Source organism: Lepidochelys kempii, chromosome 3 (genome assembly GCF_965140285.1).
Source record: "Lepidochelys kempii isolate rLepKem1 chromosome 3, rLepKem1.hap1, whole genome shotgun sequence".
Taxonomy (NCBI): domain Eukaryota; kingdom Metazoa; phylum Chordata; order Testudines; family Cheloniidae; genus Lepidochelys; species Lepidochelys kempii.
Genome location: NC_136382.1, coordinates 192353960 through 192366758, shown reverse-complemented (window position 1 = coordinate 192366758; position 12799 = coordinate 192353960). Strand labels below are relative to the sequence as shown.

The window sequence follows — 12799 nt, the reverse complement described above, 5'->3', positions numbered from 1 at the left end:
ACTCACATGCCAGAGCATGGAACCGCTGCATAATGGTGTGATAGAACAAGCCACCCAGGCTCAGATCTGGCCATAGGTAGGAGATTCCCAGTGGCATTGAAACCAGCCACAACTTTTCCTGATCACCTTGTCCAGTTTCACCACCACAAACACCCAGAATTCTAGAGACTTTTCTTTCTGGAAGACAGCCTTTGCTTGTTACTTACCCTCACCCCCATGCCTTCCTCAATCAGGGGAGGAGATGGTGCAAAGCAGAGCAGCCCTCAGAGCAGGGATCCAGGATTTTGAAGTATTAGGACCTGTCTACACTACAAAGTTAAGTTGACGTAAGACAGCTCACATCAACCTAACTATGGAGGTGTACACATGGCAATGCTCCTCCTGCCAGTTTAACTCTCCCACTACACTGACATAATAAAACCACCTTGATGAGAGACATAGCTCTTAGGGTGACGTAATTAGAGTGATGCAGTGTCAGTATAGACACTGTGTTGCTTATGTCACCCTAAGTGGCTTCCAGAAGATGTCCCACAATGCCCATCATGACCGCTCTGGTCACCGGTTTGAACTCCGCTGCCCTGCAGCCAGATATAAAGGCATGCATCCCTCCCCTTTTAAAGTCCCGGGAATTTTTGAAATTGCTCTTCCTGTTTGCTCGGCATGGAGAGCTCACATATCATCTGCCCAGCTGACCATGCCAGCTCCCTGCAGCAAACGCACTCCTGCCTGGAGTACACCGGAGATGGTGGATCTGTTGGGTCTGTGGAGGAGAGGAGACTGTGTAGTCACAGCTGCGCTCCAACTGCCGGAACTGTGATATCTACAGGCCGATTGCTTGTGGCATGGAGGAGAAGGGATACGATAGGGACATGCAGCAGTGCTGTGCAAAAAAATCAAGGAGCTAAGGCAGGTATACCAGAAGGCAAGGGAGGCCAACAGTCACTCTTGTGTGGCACCAAGGACTTGCTGCTTCTTCAAGGAGCTGCACACCATCCTCAGCAGTGACCCCCACCTCCACAAGCCTGTGGACAGTTTGGGGGGGCTGGAGACAGTGGCTAGCGGAGTGAACCCCGAGGACGATGTGGTGGATGAGGAAGTGGAATTGGAGGATGATGGGGGACAGGCAACAGGGACATCCGGTGGCATGGTGAGCCAGGACCTCTTTTTGACTCTGGAGGGGTCTAGCCAGTCCCAGCACTCTGGGTTGGGCACGCCTGATGCAGGAAAGGGAAGCTCTGGTAAGTTCTCATTGTGCTTCGATACCACAGGGATGCATGTGGTAATGCTCTGCTTTTTTAAATCAGCATAGAAAAGGGATTGAAATAACCAACATAGGTACAGTTTGTATCTGCTTCTCATTCCCCTGTGCAGTTAGGCAGAGGGGGCCCTGAGGAAAAGGTTTTTTTATGCACACCGGCATGTTCCAGGAATCCTTCACACAGATCCCTAGGAAACTTTCCGGGAAGTAATCTGCAATCTTCTGCCAAAGGTTTCTCAGGAGGGCTGCCTTCTCTTTTCTGCCGCTGTAGAAAACTTTGCTGCGCCAATCAGCAATTACTTCAGCAGGCACCATAGCCACACATATGTGAACAGCATACAGACCCAATCTGCAGCCACACACATGCAGAAGCTGCATCCTTGGTTCCCCACTGGAGCGAGATATCAGCTGCTATCACCCCCACCTGTGGAAAACAGTGCCAGTATTGAGAATAGTAGCCCTATGTGCGTGCAGTGATACCCCACTGAAACCCCTCCAAACTCACCATGGCTGGGGCTCCCACTGTGCTGTATGCCTGCCAAGGGAAAGTGAGAAAGTTGTGTTTCTAACTTGTTTGGATCACAATAGTGCCTCTGTCTATTGTTTGTTTAGCATCTGCCAATGTGCCCTTGAGGGTCTCCTCCTGCACACCAGCTGAGCAGCTCAGGCTGATAAAACAACGAAACAACAGTAAGGAAGACGTGTTGTGGGAGGTGCAGCAATACTCTGGTGCTTCATATTGCAAGTAGAGAGCACGGAGAGAGGCTATCCAAAAAATTGTGGATGGATAGTCAGGATAGGAAACATGGGCAGGAGCAGATGATAAAGCTGCTCAAGGAGCAGACATGTTGAGGTCCCTGACTGAACTTCAGATGGAACACATCCGTGCTCACCTCCCCCTCCAGCCCATACAGAACTGCCTTCCAGGCTCTCCCAATACATTCCTCACATATTCCAGGGCTGTCGCAGTTCTCCAGGCACTCCATCCCAAGGGAGATGTTTCACAATGACAGCTGGGCATACACCCAGCTGTGAGAGCCTCATTGTCAAATGTGCTCGATTTTCATATTTCTTCCAGAAGATAGAAATGTTAGCATGGTGTGACGGGGCAAGGCCAGGTGGCTATAGAAAAGTAGTGGGAGATAGATGTATTAGCTCCAGGCTAAACAAATCCCTGGTACCAGGATAAGTGAAATGGAAGCTGCTCCAGGTCAATTCAGACACCGAGGGCCAATTAAGAACTTTCCAGAAGGCAGGGAGAATGCTAGGTTGATTGGGACACCTGAAGCCAATCAGGGGCCGGCTGAAACTAGTTAAAAGCCTCCCAGCCAGTCAGGTGGGTGTGCATGTCAGGAGCTGTGGGACGAAGTTGTGCTGTTGGAGAGACTGAGTAGTACACATCATATCAGGCACAAGGAAGGAGGCCCTGAGGTAAGGGTGAAGTGGAGCTTGAGGAAGTGAGGGCTGCTGTGGGGGAAGTAGCCCAGGGAATTGTACATGTCATGTTTCTAAAAGATCTGTTACCATAGCTGATACTATTAGGGTCCCTGGGCTGGAGCAGAGGGTGGGCCCGGGCTCCCCTCCCAACCTTTGCCCCCTGATTAATCATTGAGACTGGGAGACAACAGAGACTGTGCAAGAAAGGATAACTTCTCCTCAGCTCCCTTGCTGGCTTATGATGAAAATGGCTCAGTAGACTGTGACCCTTATCTCTAGAGAGAGAAGGGTTACGTGGAGGGTCACAGTGAGCCTCTGAGGCTAGCAAAATCCGCCAGGAAACGTGGGACCCACAGAGGCAAGGACAGAGCTTTGTCACAATGGGTATTGAATAAAAATGTACTTCTTGAAAGTGAATGAGTCTTTATTTGTCTCTTACATATAATGATTACTGCTAAAATTCATAGACGGTCCCAATAGGTGCATTTGCATTGTTAAATTACTGCACACACAGCGATCATTACAAAGTTCATATTATGGTGCAAGAAAACAATACCTGGCTCAATGCATTACAGAAAGGCACTTTACTGTGGCTCAATGTCAAAATGCTCCTTTAAAGCCTCCCTGATTCGAATAGTTCCCCGTTGAGCCCCTCTAGTAGCCCCGGTATCTGGCTGCTCAAAAGCCGCAGGCAGCCAAATCGACCTCAGTGCTCCATCCCTGCAGGAGCTTTTCCCCCTTAACTTCACAAATGTTATGCAGAGCACAGCAATCTCCTATGACCATGGGAATATTTTCCTCATTGAGGTCTAACCTGCCAAAGAGGCAATGCCAGTGCCCCTTTAAGGGGCCAAAGGTACATTTAACAGTCATTCTGCACCTGCTGAGCCTGTTGTTGAAGCGCTCCTTGCTGCAGTCAAGGTTGCCAGTGTAAGGCTTCATGAGCCATGGAGCAAGGGGTAGGCTGGGTCTCCCAGGATCACTATTGGCATTTCAACATCCCCAACAGAAATCTTCTGGTCTGGAAAGAAAGTTCCTGCTTGCAGCTTTCTGTACAGACCAGTGTTCCTGAAGATCCATGTGGTAGCACTTTCCCTGACCAGCATGTGTTGATGTCAGTGAAACAACCCCTATGATCCACCAACACTTGCAATACCATAGAAAAGTAACCATTTCTATTGATGTACTCCATCGCAAGATAGTCTGGAACCAAAATGGGGATATGCGTGCTATCTATTGCCCCACTGCAGTTAGAGATTCCCATTGCCTCATACCCATCCACTATTTCACGCACATTGCCCAGAGTCACAGTCTTTTGTAGCAAGAGGCAATTAATGTCCCTTGCATCACTGCAACCTCCACGGTGGACTTCCCCACTACAAAATGATTCACAACTGATCAATAGCAGTCTGGTGTTGCCGGCTTCCAAACAGCGATCGCCACTCACTTCTCCACCAAGAAGGCAGCTCTCATTTTGGTGTCCTTGCACCGGAGGGCAGGGAAAGCTCCACACACAGTTCCAGGAAGGTGGCTTTGCACGTCCAAAAGTTCTGCAGCCGCTGCTCGTCATCCCAGACCTGCATAACAATGCAATCCCACTACTCAGTGCTTGTTTCTCATGCCCAGAACCAATGGTCCACCATGTGCAGCTGCTCCATGAATGACAATAGCAATCTTGAATTGTTTCTGTCAATGGCACACAGCAAGGCAGGCACCACGGTGTCATCATCAGATTTGCAGCTCATGAAATACTGCGGGATCAGGCATGTTGTGTTCATAACGCTCACCACAATACTGGAGAGCAGTACAGAATCCATGCTTTCTGACAGAGATGGTAGGCACACAGTTTACAGGGTCTGTTGAAAAGCAGTGCGAAATGCACTAGGAACACCATGGAATGATGGGACAGAGAAAACTGCATCATGGGATGCTGAGTCCACCCCCATGAGGTACTGTGAATCCTTCCCAGAATGCCCAGCACCAGATGGTGGCGAGTTGCACAGTGGAATAGTGCACTGTTCTCCCCAGTGCACTGTTCTCTCCACTGATGCAAGAGCACCTATTGTGGACATGCTGCGACATCACAAGGAGCACTGTGTGGACATGAAATTTTAGAGGTGGTTTAATTTTAGAGCTGGATGAACGTCAATGGAACTTAAGTCGACTTAACTTTGTGGTGTGGACATGGCCTTAGAAATAGTTGATCCTCCCTCTACTCATGTCTGGCTCTACAGGGCTGGATTCTGGTCCCCCTTTTCCCCTTGACATTCAGGACCTCAAGAACTTCTCTTGGGATCCCTGCTTCTCCCTCCAAATGTTTTTTGTAAATAGGCCTACTTTGAGCTATCACTGATGCTGATCTCCATCTTCCTTACAAAATGATGGATGAAAGATAAAGCAACACTGTATCACCATCTCCCTCCCCCTTTTGACTATAGCTCAGAACCTCTCAGAATTTTCCAAATGGCTCGTTCTGGGTATCGTATTTTAAATGTGAAAGCAAAATCAAGAGCCATCATTAGCAGAATGAATATACAGCCACCTGCAGTGGAGCCGGGTAGACTTTGCATGATACCTCATCAGAAACATCTCTCATCTCACTCTTCAGCCCCAGAGGACAAAACGCCCTCATAAAATGTCAGTTTCATAGCAAAACACTCCTGCTTACAAAAATGTTCTTCACTGATGCATCAAATCCTGCTAGCCCAAGGTCTTGCTGATGATGGGGTTAGGGGTCATTATAAAGTTAGGTGCCATTGTTAAGCATAGATTATTATTTATTTATTTATTGCTTACATAGCTGTTTTTGATGCATCCTGGTTTATGTTGTCCTCCTCTGGATTCTCTCTTTCTGTAAGAGTTCACCTCTCAGCTGCACATCCTAAGGACTGGGGAGGGAGGATACCCTGGAGGGAGGGAAGAGGAGGATAACTCTAGAAATGAGAAAACCACATGAAAAATCCAGGCTAAATATTACGTGAAAGTCACTTAGAGCATGTTAAGCAAAGATGATTCATAGTGTAATTCACCACAGCCAGAGGGCAATATCAAATGCAATGTCAATGTATTAGCCAGAACATATAGGACAGGGTCCTATACAGAGGGCTCAGCATATTGTTCATCTGCACCTCTTTCTCTTCCTTCACCCAGTCCTTTTCACTGCATACAGGATGGAACGTAAAAGGCCAGCAGCTATAGGGTGATTTTGCTGAAGAAAATGGCTGGCTGGTGCAGACAGAAACTTGGCAGAGCTGCTTCTTTTCTTGCTGCTGTTGCTTGGCTCAGCACTCCCCTCCCACTCATGTTCACGCTGGCTGCATGCTATATGATTACATTGTGCAACACATCCTGGTTATACTTGCCCCAAACTTTTCACTGCCACTTCTCTTGCTGGTTTAAGAGCAGCAGCAGGCAGCAGACAACATTACACTGCTGTAATATAAACACCACTACTTGCTCTTAAGTCACACCACTAGATCCAAGCTACCTGCTACGTTTGGGCTTGTAACAAGAATCATCTCTCCCCCCTAGGAATAGCTCATTAGTGTGCTGTGTATTGTAATCTGTTTTTCTGTTGAGCCTCTACAGTCAATAGAAACAGGTCTGATTGTAAAAGCCTGCTATGGGATACTCACAGGTAACTGCTCACACATGGGCTATGACCAGAACTGATGCAAGATCCTCAGCTACACATCAGTGTAGCTCTGTTGACTACTTTAATTACACCAGCTAAGTGTTTGGCCCAATTTCTGTGACTTATTCTTCTGTGGACCTTAGTGCACACGTGAGCAACTATTTGTGAGCAGGCTTTTAAAATCAAACCTGTTTCTACTGAACTCTTGGTCTGTAGCTCATGATTCCATTGAAGTGACTGGAGTGATGCCCATTTACCCCATTCATCAGTGTCAAGAATACCCCTGAGAAACTCACGAATCCATCTCCACCAGCCCACACCACCCAGCACAGCATGCTGGCTGCAGAGATGAGTGCAGCCTACAGCTTCTTTGGAGCTTCACGCAACACTGAGCTCTGGGGAGTGTGACTCTGCAGTACCCTGTGCTCAATGCTTTGCCTTAATAGCCCAGAATCCTGTACAATTAATTGTGAGCCATTTTATAACTGCACCTGTGACAACAAAGATTTAATCCCTTGGCAAATTGGTTTCCCTATATTTCCCGAGGAAGACAGTGTCCTCGTTTTACCCGTTACTTTCAGCAGGGAAATCTGTAATTTACTTTTCACATGGCCTTCAATTTTCTTTTCGTTTAAAAATAAACCAAAAAAAAAATCTCCAGACTAACCTTTCCTTCACAGCTTGTACCTGAGGTATAGCACCACCAACTGGGCATATGACCTTCTTCTGCCCTCTGAAATTAAGTATAGGTTTTTGGGTTTTGTTACCAAGGCAACCCTTTTGGTAACAATCCAAAGTAACATGCTTTGGAATAAGCCTTCTAAGCTGCAGAATCATACAGTAATACTGCCCAGGAACAATACCTGAAATTCCTTCTTACTGAATCAATTATTAGGAGCCGGATTTCAACTGGTATGAACTGATATAGCTCAACTGAAATCAGCTGAGGATCTGGTTCTGTCTTTAAAACTGGAGGTTGCAGTGCTAAAATTAATAGCAGTTTGCACACTATTGTGCATTGCTATTAAGGACAAAGGTCTCTGGTGAAACAGTCAGTGCTATGAAATTATGTAATGCAAGGACAAGATGCTGCATGACATAGTGCTAGCAATTAAGTAGGTGACACTCTTCCCTCAAAGGGCTAGATTCAGCATCCTTATTCGCATTGGTCAGTACAGTAAGTACTTGCAAGTAGGTTGATTTAATTAAATGGGATTACTGATGTAAACACTATTCAGTGTGTATGTAAGGATTGCAGAATCGGACCCTACATCAATAAGTACTGAACCAATGGGTGGGGAGGATCTGTACATCTGGAAGTGCTGTCTTTCAGATGAGACACAAATCCAAGGTCCCGACTATCTTCCAAAAATCCCAGAGTACATCTCATCAGAGTAGGGGTTCTAATAACATGCACCAACCACATTTCAACATGAATAATTACATGCTTACTTGCCTAAATTTCCCCATAATTTCATTTGGATACAGCATAATTCCTCACTTCCTGCCCTAGAGTGTCAGGTAGTGCTGGCGAGGGACATTAAAGGGTAGTCCATGTATCCCAGAGATGGATACATTTCAGTGGGGAGCAAAGGAATACGAAAACATTTTGTGCAATCAGTAAAGTTTGTAATGTGGTGTAGGAGTTACTTACTTAAAACATACTATGAAAATGCAGGATGATTCATTACCACAAGAGTCACATAATTTCTTATTTGTATTTAAGTAGCACTTAGGAGCCAAGTCATGGATGAAGAAAGACCCCATTGTGCTTAGCGCTGTATAAACACATAACAGAAAGATGGTTCCTGAATTACGATGTTGATGACAATTAAATCTACAAATAAGTGTTCCATTCATGAAGGGTGAAATCTGGACCTATTGAAGCCTGTAGCAAAACTCCCATTAATTTTAACAGGGCTTCACCTCAAGTTTTTCGTTCCCAAACTCAAGCAAAATTGCCATTGACTACAATAAGAGTTTTGCCTTAGTATGCGCAAAATGGGATTTCAGAATTTGGCCCAAGGTTTTCTAAAAGAACAAGTAACAGCACGGCAGGTGTCCCCTATGCCAGTCCTGCAATACAGCTGCTAACAGTATACTGCTATGAGAAAGTAATGTACAACTTTTAATTACTAATTGTGACAGGGCAAGGCCAGATGGATATAGTAAAGTGGAGAGGAACAGGTATGTTAGCCCCGGCCTAAACAAATCCCTGGTACCATGGTAACCAAATGGCAGTTGCTCCAGGTTAATCAAGACACCTGGGGCCAATTAAGACCCTTCTAGAAAGCAGTGGAGATAGCTAGATTGATTGGGACACCTGAAACCAATCAAGGGCTGGCTGGAACTAGTTAAAAGCCGCCCAGTTAGTCAGTGAGGCATGTGTCAGGATCTGTAGGAGGAAGCTGAGTTGTTGGAGGAACTAAGCAGTACAAATCCATATCAGGTGCAAGGAAGGAGGCCCTGAGGTAATGGTGAAGGAGATATTGAGTGGGGGCTGCTGTGGGGAAGTGGCCCAGGGAATTGTACACTCCCTATTTCCAAAAAGTCAGCTACCATAGCTGCTACTATTAGGGTCCCTGGGCTGGAGCCTGGAGTAGAGGCTGGGCCCGGGCTCCCCGCTCCCTTCTCTGATTAATCACTGAGACTGGGAGACAACAGAGACTGTGCAAGGGAGGGTTGCATCTCCTCACCTCCCTTCTTGGCTTATGATGAAAATGGCTCAGTAAGCTGTGACCCTTGCCTCTAGAGAGAGAAGGGCTACGTGGAGGGTCACAGTGAGCCCTTGAGGCTAGCTAAATCCACCAGGAAACGCAGGACCCCTGGAGACAAGGACAGAGCTTTGTCACATAATGCAAGAAAACCAAAGCAAACAAACAAATCGCATTGAGATCCCTGAGTTGCTGTCAGAATTCATGACCTCAACAAGGGAAAACTCATTTTGAAAAAGAAATCCTACCACTGGAAAGCTGACGCAAATAACATAGAAACCTCCAAAAGTAAAGCTTAGTGCACTAGCCTGTACCTCCACACACCATGAAAGCACCAGTATGAAATAATCCCCTATGACCAGAGGAAACAAGTCAAGAAAATAAATAACAGATGAACTTCCCATTTCTTGTGCTGCATTCTTTGCACCATACTGTACGTACCAAACACAATCCATGAAAACAACAGTTTTTATACGACAGTGAAACTAACAAAATGTTATAAATTGACTTGGTAACACAAGAATGCTTCAACAGCTGAAATAGTGCTGTTATTCTCCCGTGTTATTATATATAGTAAATGTATATAATTCTATAGATAGGGCTGGTAGCACCACTTATTATAAAAGTTATTTGACACTTCCCATTATAAGACCCTGTTTTCAGTTGCTTATAACTTTGCCAAACTTTAATCCGTTCTGGGTGTCTGACTCAGTCTGATTTGCCCATGTTAAAAAATTCTGGTGACCTTTTCTTTGAAAAGCTGTGTCATCTCCATGCTTTCAAGCAGGGACTTTAAATGTGGCAGGGGCTGCCCCGTGTGTCAGGGATGTGCCTTTTGCCATCCTTGTGAAAATCCATCAAGTTCTAAGCCTTTAAAAAAATCACAGATTGCACATGCTCAGTACAGACTTCTCAGATTTTAGCAGCTAAGCTCCCTAAGATTCTGTCCACATTGGGCATGCTCTTGCCAGGGCAATTACATCTCTGGACTGCTGCAGGCCAGAGCCAGAGACCTGAACTGAGAATATAGAGCCATTCTCTTCTGTGTTCACAGTAAACCCAAACTGGCCCAGGCAGAGTGGAGGGGGAAGCTGCCCAATTCAAATACAGAGGGGACAGGAGCTGTGGGAGAGTCGATGGGAACAAGGAGTCGGGGAAGGCAGGGGGTGACAGAAACAAGGACTGGGGATTGCCAGGGAGGGGAAGAGGGAAATTTGGACTGGGAATTTAGAAGGGAGATTGAGACTGATTGGGCAGAGAGACTGGGTCTGGGCAAGGACCAAAGGAGAATAGAAGTTTTGCTGGGAGAGACTGGTTGTGCAGGGAGACTAGAACTGGAATGAGAAGCCTGAGGAGTAGAGACTGGGGCTGGATGCGTGAGGAGAATGGGACTGGGTTGTGGAGCCAGGGTGGCAAAGAGACAGGGCTGGGAGAGGGACAGGTTTGAGGGGAAGGGTCAGAAAGGGCCATGCTAGAGGGGAAAAGGCAGAAGAGTCTGTGCCCTCTAGAGAACACTGCCCTCCAGAGCCTGGAATGGATTACAAGATCCCTGAATCTCACCTTTCCTCTGCTGTCAGCAAATATCTGTGAAATCCACTGAGAAAGAGTCCCATCCCCTTTCTAGTACAGGATGACAACCCACCACTGCTATCAGTTACTCCATTAGCAATAGGGGATCACCGTTTGTTTCCTTCTAGGCTGTCTTGCTGCTAAGGTTCTATACTAGTGGTTCTCAAACTTTTATACTGGTGACCCCATTCACATAGCAAGCCTCTGTGTGCAACCCCACTTTTAAATTAAAAAACACTTCTTTACATATTTAACACTATTATAAATGCTGGTGCCAAAGTCGGGTTTGAGGTGGAGGCTGACAGCCCGCAACCCCCCACATAATAATCTCGTGACCCCCTCAGGGGTCCCTACCCCCAGTTTGAGAACCCCTGTTTTATACTGTGTATAGTCATGTTCAATTACTATATTAGTCCAATAAAGGAATATTTTGGAAGACATACAAACACAAAGACATATGTTTTGGTTTTTTTACAAAAGAAAATTAAAACCCTAATTTTACAAGTCACCTAATTATTCTTTGAATATAACATGCATCCAAAATCAAGCTGAATTTTAGCATTTGAAATTTGGGGGGGAACAAAACAAAACAACTTCAAAGGCACTGATCTGCACTGGGAGAGTGCAGAGGGGCCCCAAGGGAAGCTCCAGGAGAGTTTATTTATTTATTATTTTCTTTAGATGTAGAATAATAAAGAGCACTCCTACACAGGTTCTGAGACCCAAACCAAACCTACCCCACAATTCAATTGGCTCAGCCATTCTTCCAGGCAGAAGCTCAAAAGGAAATATTAACACCCCAATACATCGACCTGTGCTGCAATCCCTTATCTCTCCTCAAAGGCACGCAAAGCAAGTGGGCCCTTGCAGCATGTTCTGAGAGTTGACAAGTCTGGGCTATTTAAACCTATGGGTTTAAAACTATAGGCATTTGCCCTGGGACCTTTCTGGAGAAAGCTATGCCAGGTGCCCCCTCTCTGCTATTTCCTACACGTAACCCGTGCAGGCCCCAGAGAGCAGGTATGGTGCTGTCAATAGGATGCTCAATTTACCACTGCCCAAAAGGGCACAATCCCTCCCTGGAATTCTAGGAAGGAGGGAGGGTATGTGCACAGATCACCAACCCTAGGATGGTGCAGTGTACTCCCTTCTCTGTACCTTGTCAGGGCATTGGGAAAGAGTGGCTGTGTTCTGGGCTCTCCTTGCTGGCTTGGGGTGGCACTAGGAGTGAATAATCCCTGCGCTCTGCGAGGCACAGGGACTTCACCAATACCTAGATCTTGGGTACAGGATACAAGGTGATGGGATGAGACTACTTGCACTCGCCCAGTCCTTGGCATACCCTGGCAAGCACCAGTCACAATCCACCCCTAGGATTCACACTTGAAATGTATTGCTAATTTGAATGCATCATTTAAATTTCAGTAACGCTTAGATGCCAGACCAAATTCAGAGCCCCATTGTGCTGGGTGCTGTAGCAACATGTAGAAAGATACAGTCCCTACCTTGAGATAGCTTATGGTCCAATTTCTCCTGCCTCTTACTAATGTAAGAGCCCTGATTCTGCCATCCTCTTCCCGATTCTCCTTCTAAATTAAATGCCCACACAGATGAAGCATATTTAGCAGAAGCTGTGGTCCAGAGCCAAATCTTAGTGAAAGTCTTTCTCCAGCAGTGCACAATCTGGATCTATGGCTGACTTCACTACTGCTCTTTTCATCACCTTGATTCAGCAAGACTTTAAGCATATACTTAACTTTAAATATCTGAGTAGTCCCACTGGTTTCAATGGGGCTACTCAAAGCATTGCTCGATCAGAGCCCTCAGGAAGGAATTGAATGACATTTATGGCTATGTTGGGACCAGGTTACTATGGAGTTCAGAGAGCTGCTTCTTATACCTAGCTGAGCTTAGACCCTGGCTATTGTTTTCCCAGTGACACTGCTCTCTGTGCTACCTTTAAGAATACAGCTCTGCGTTTATTCCCAAAATGATCACTGTATATTGTAGTTTTTTCCAAGTACAGTTCCATTCTACCCTGGAGTGCCCCTGTCACCCTGGGATATGGGCAACTGTACATGGAACTTTGAAGAATGGCTTGCTGAGGTAGTAAGACAAATCCCTACCAGACCCTCTGCCTTGAGTTATAATAAAATAAGTCATTTTAGGGGAAAAAAACCTTCAGAA

At 46.0% G+C, this 12799-nt stretch overlaps 1 long non-coding RNA gene across 1 annotated transcript in view; it reads right to left on the bottom strand.

The window, feature by feature from the left end:
• The window catches only part of LOC140909641 (uncharacterized), a 33201-nt gene extending 21009 nt beyond the window's left edge, over positions 1–12192 (bottom strand). Inside the window, exons 1-2 of the long non-coding RNA XR_013635519.1 lie at positions 12118–12192; positions 5492–5601 (exon numbers count right to left, since the gene is read on the bottom strand). This is a non-coding gene — a long non-coding RNA (uncharacterized LOC140909641). The remainder of the gene's footprint in view (positions 1–5491; positions 5602–12117) is intronic.
• Positions 12193–12799: the final 607 nt, after the last annotated feature.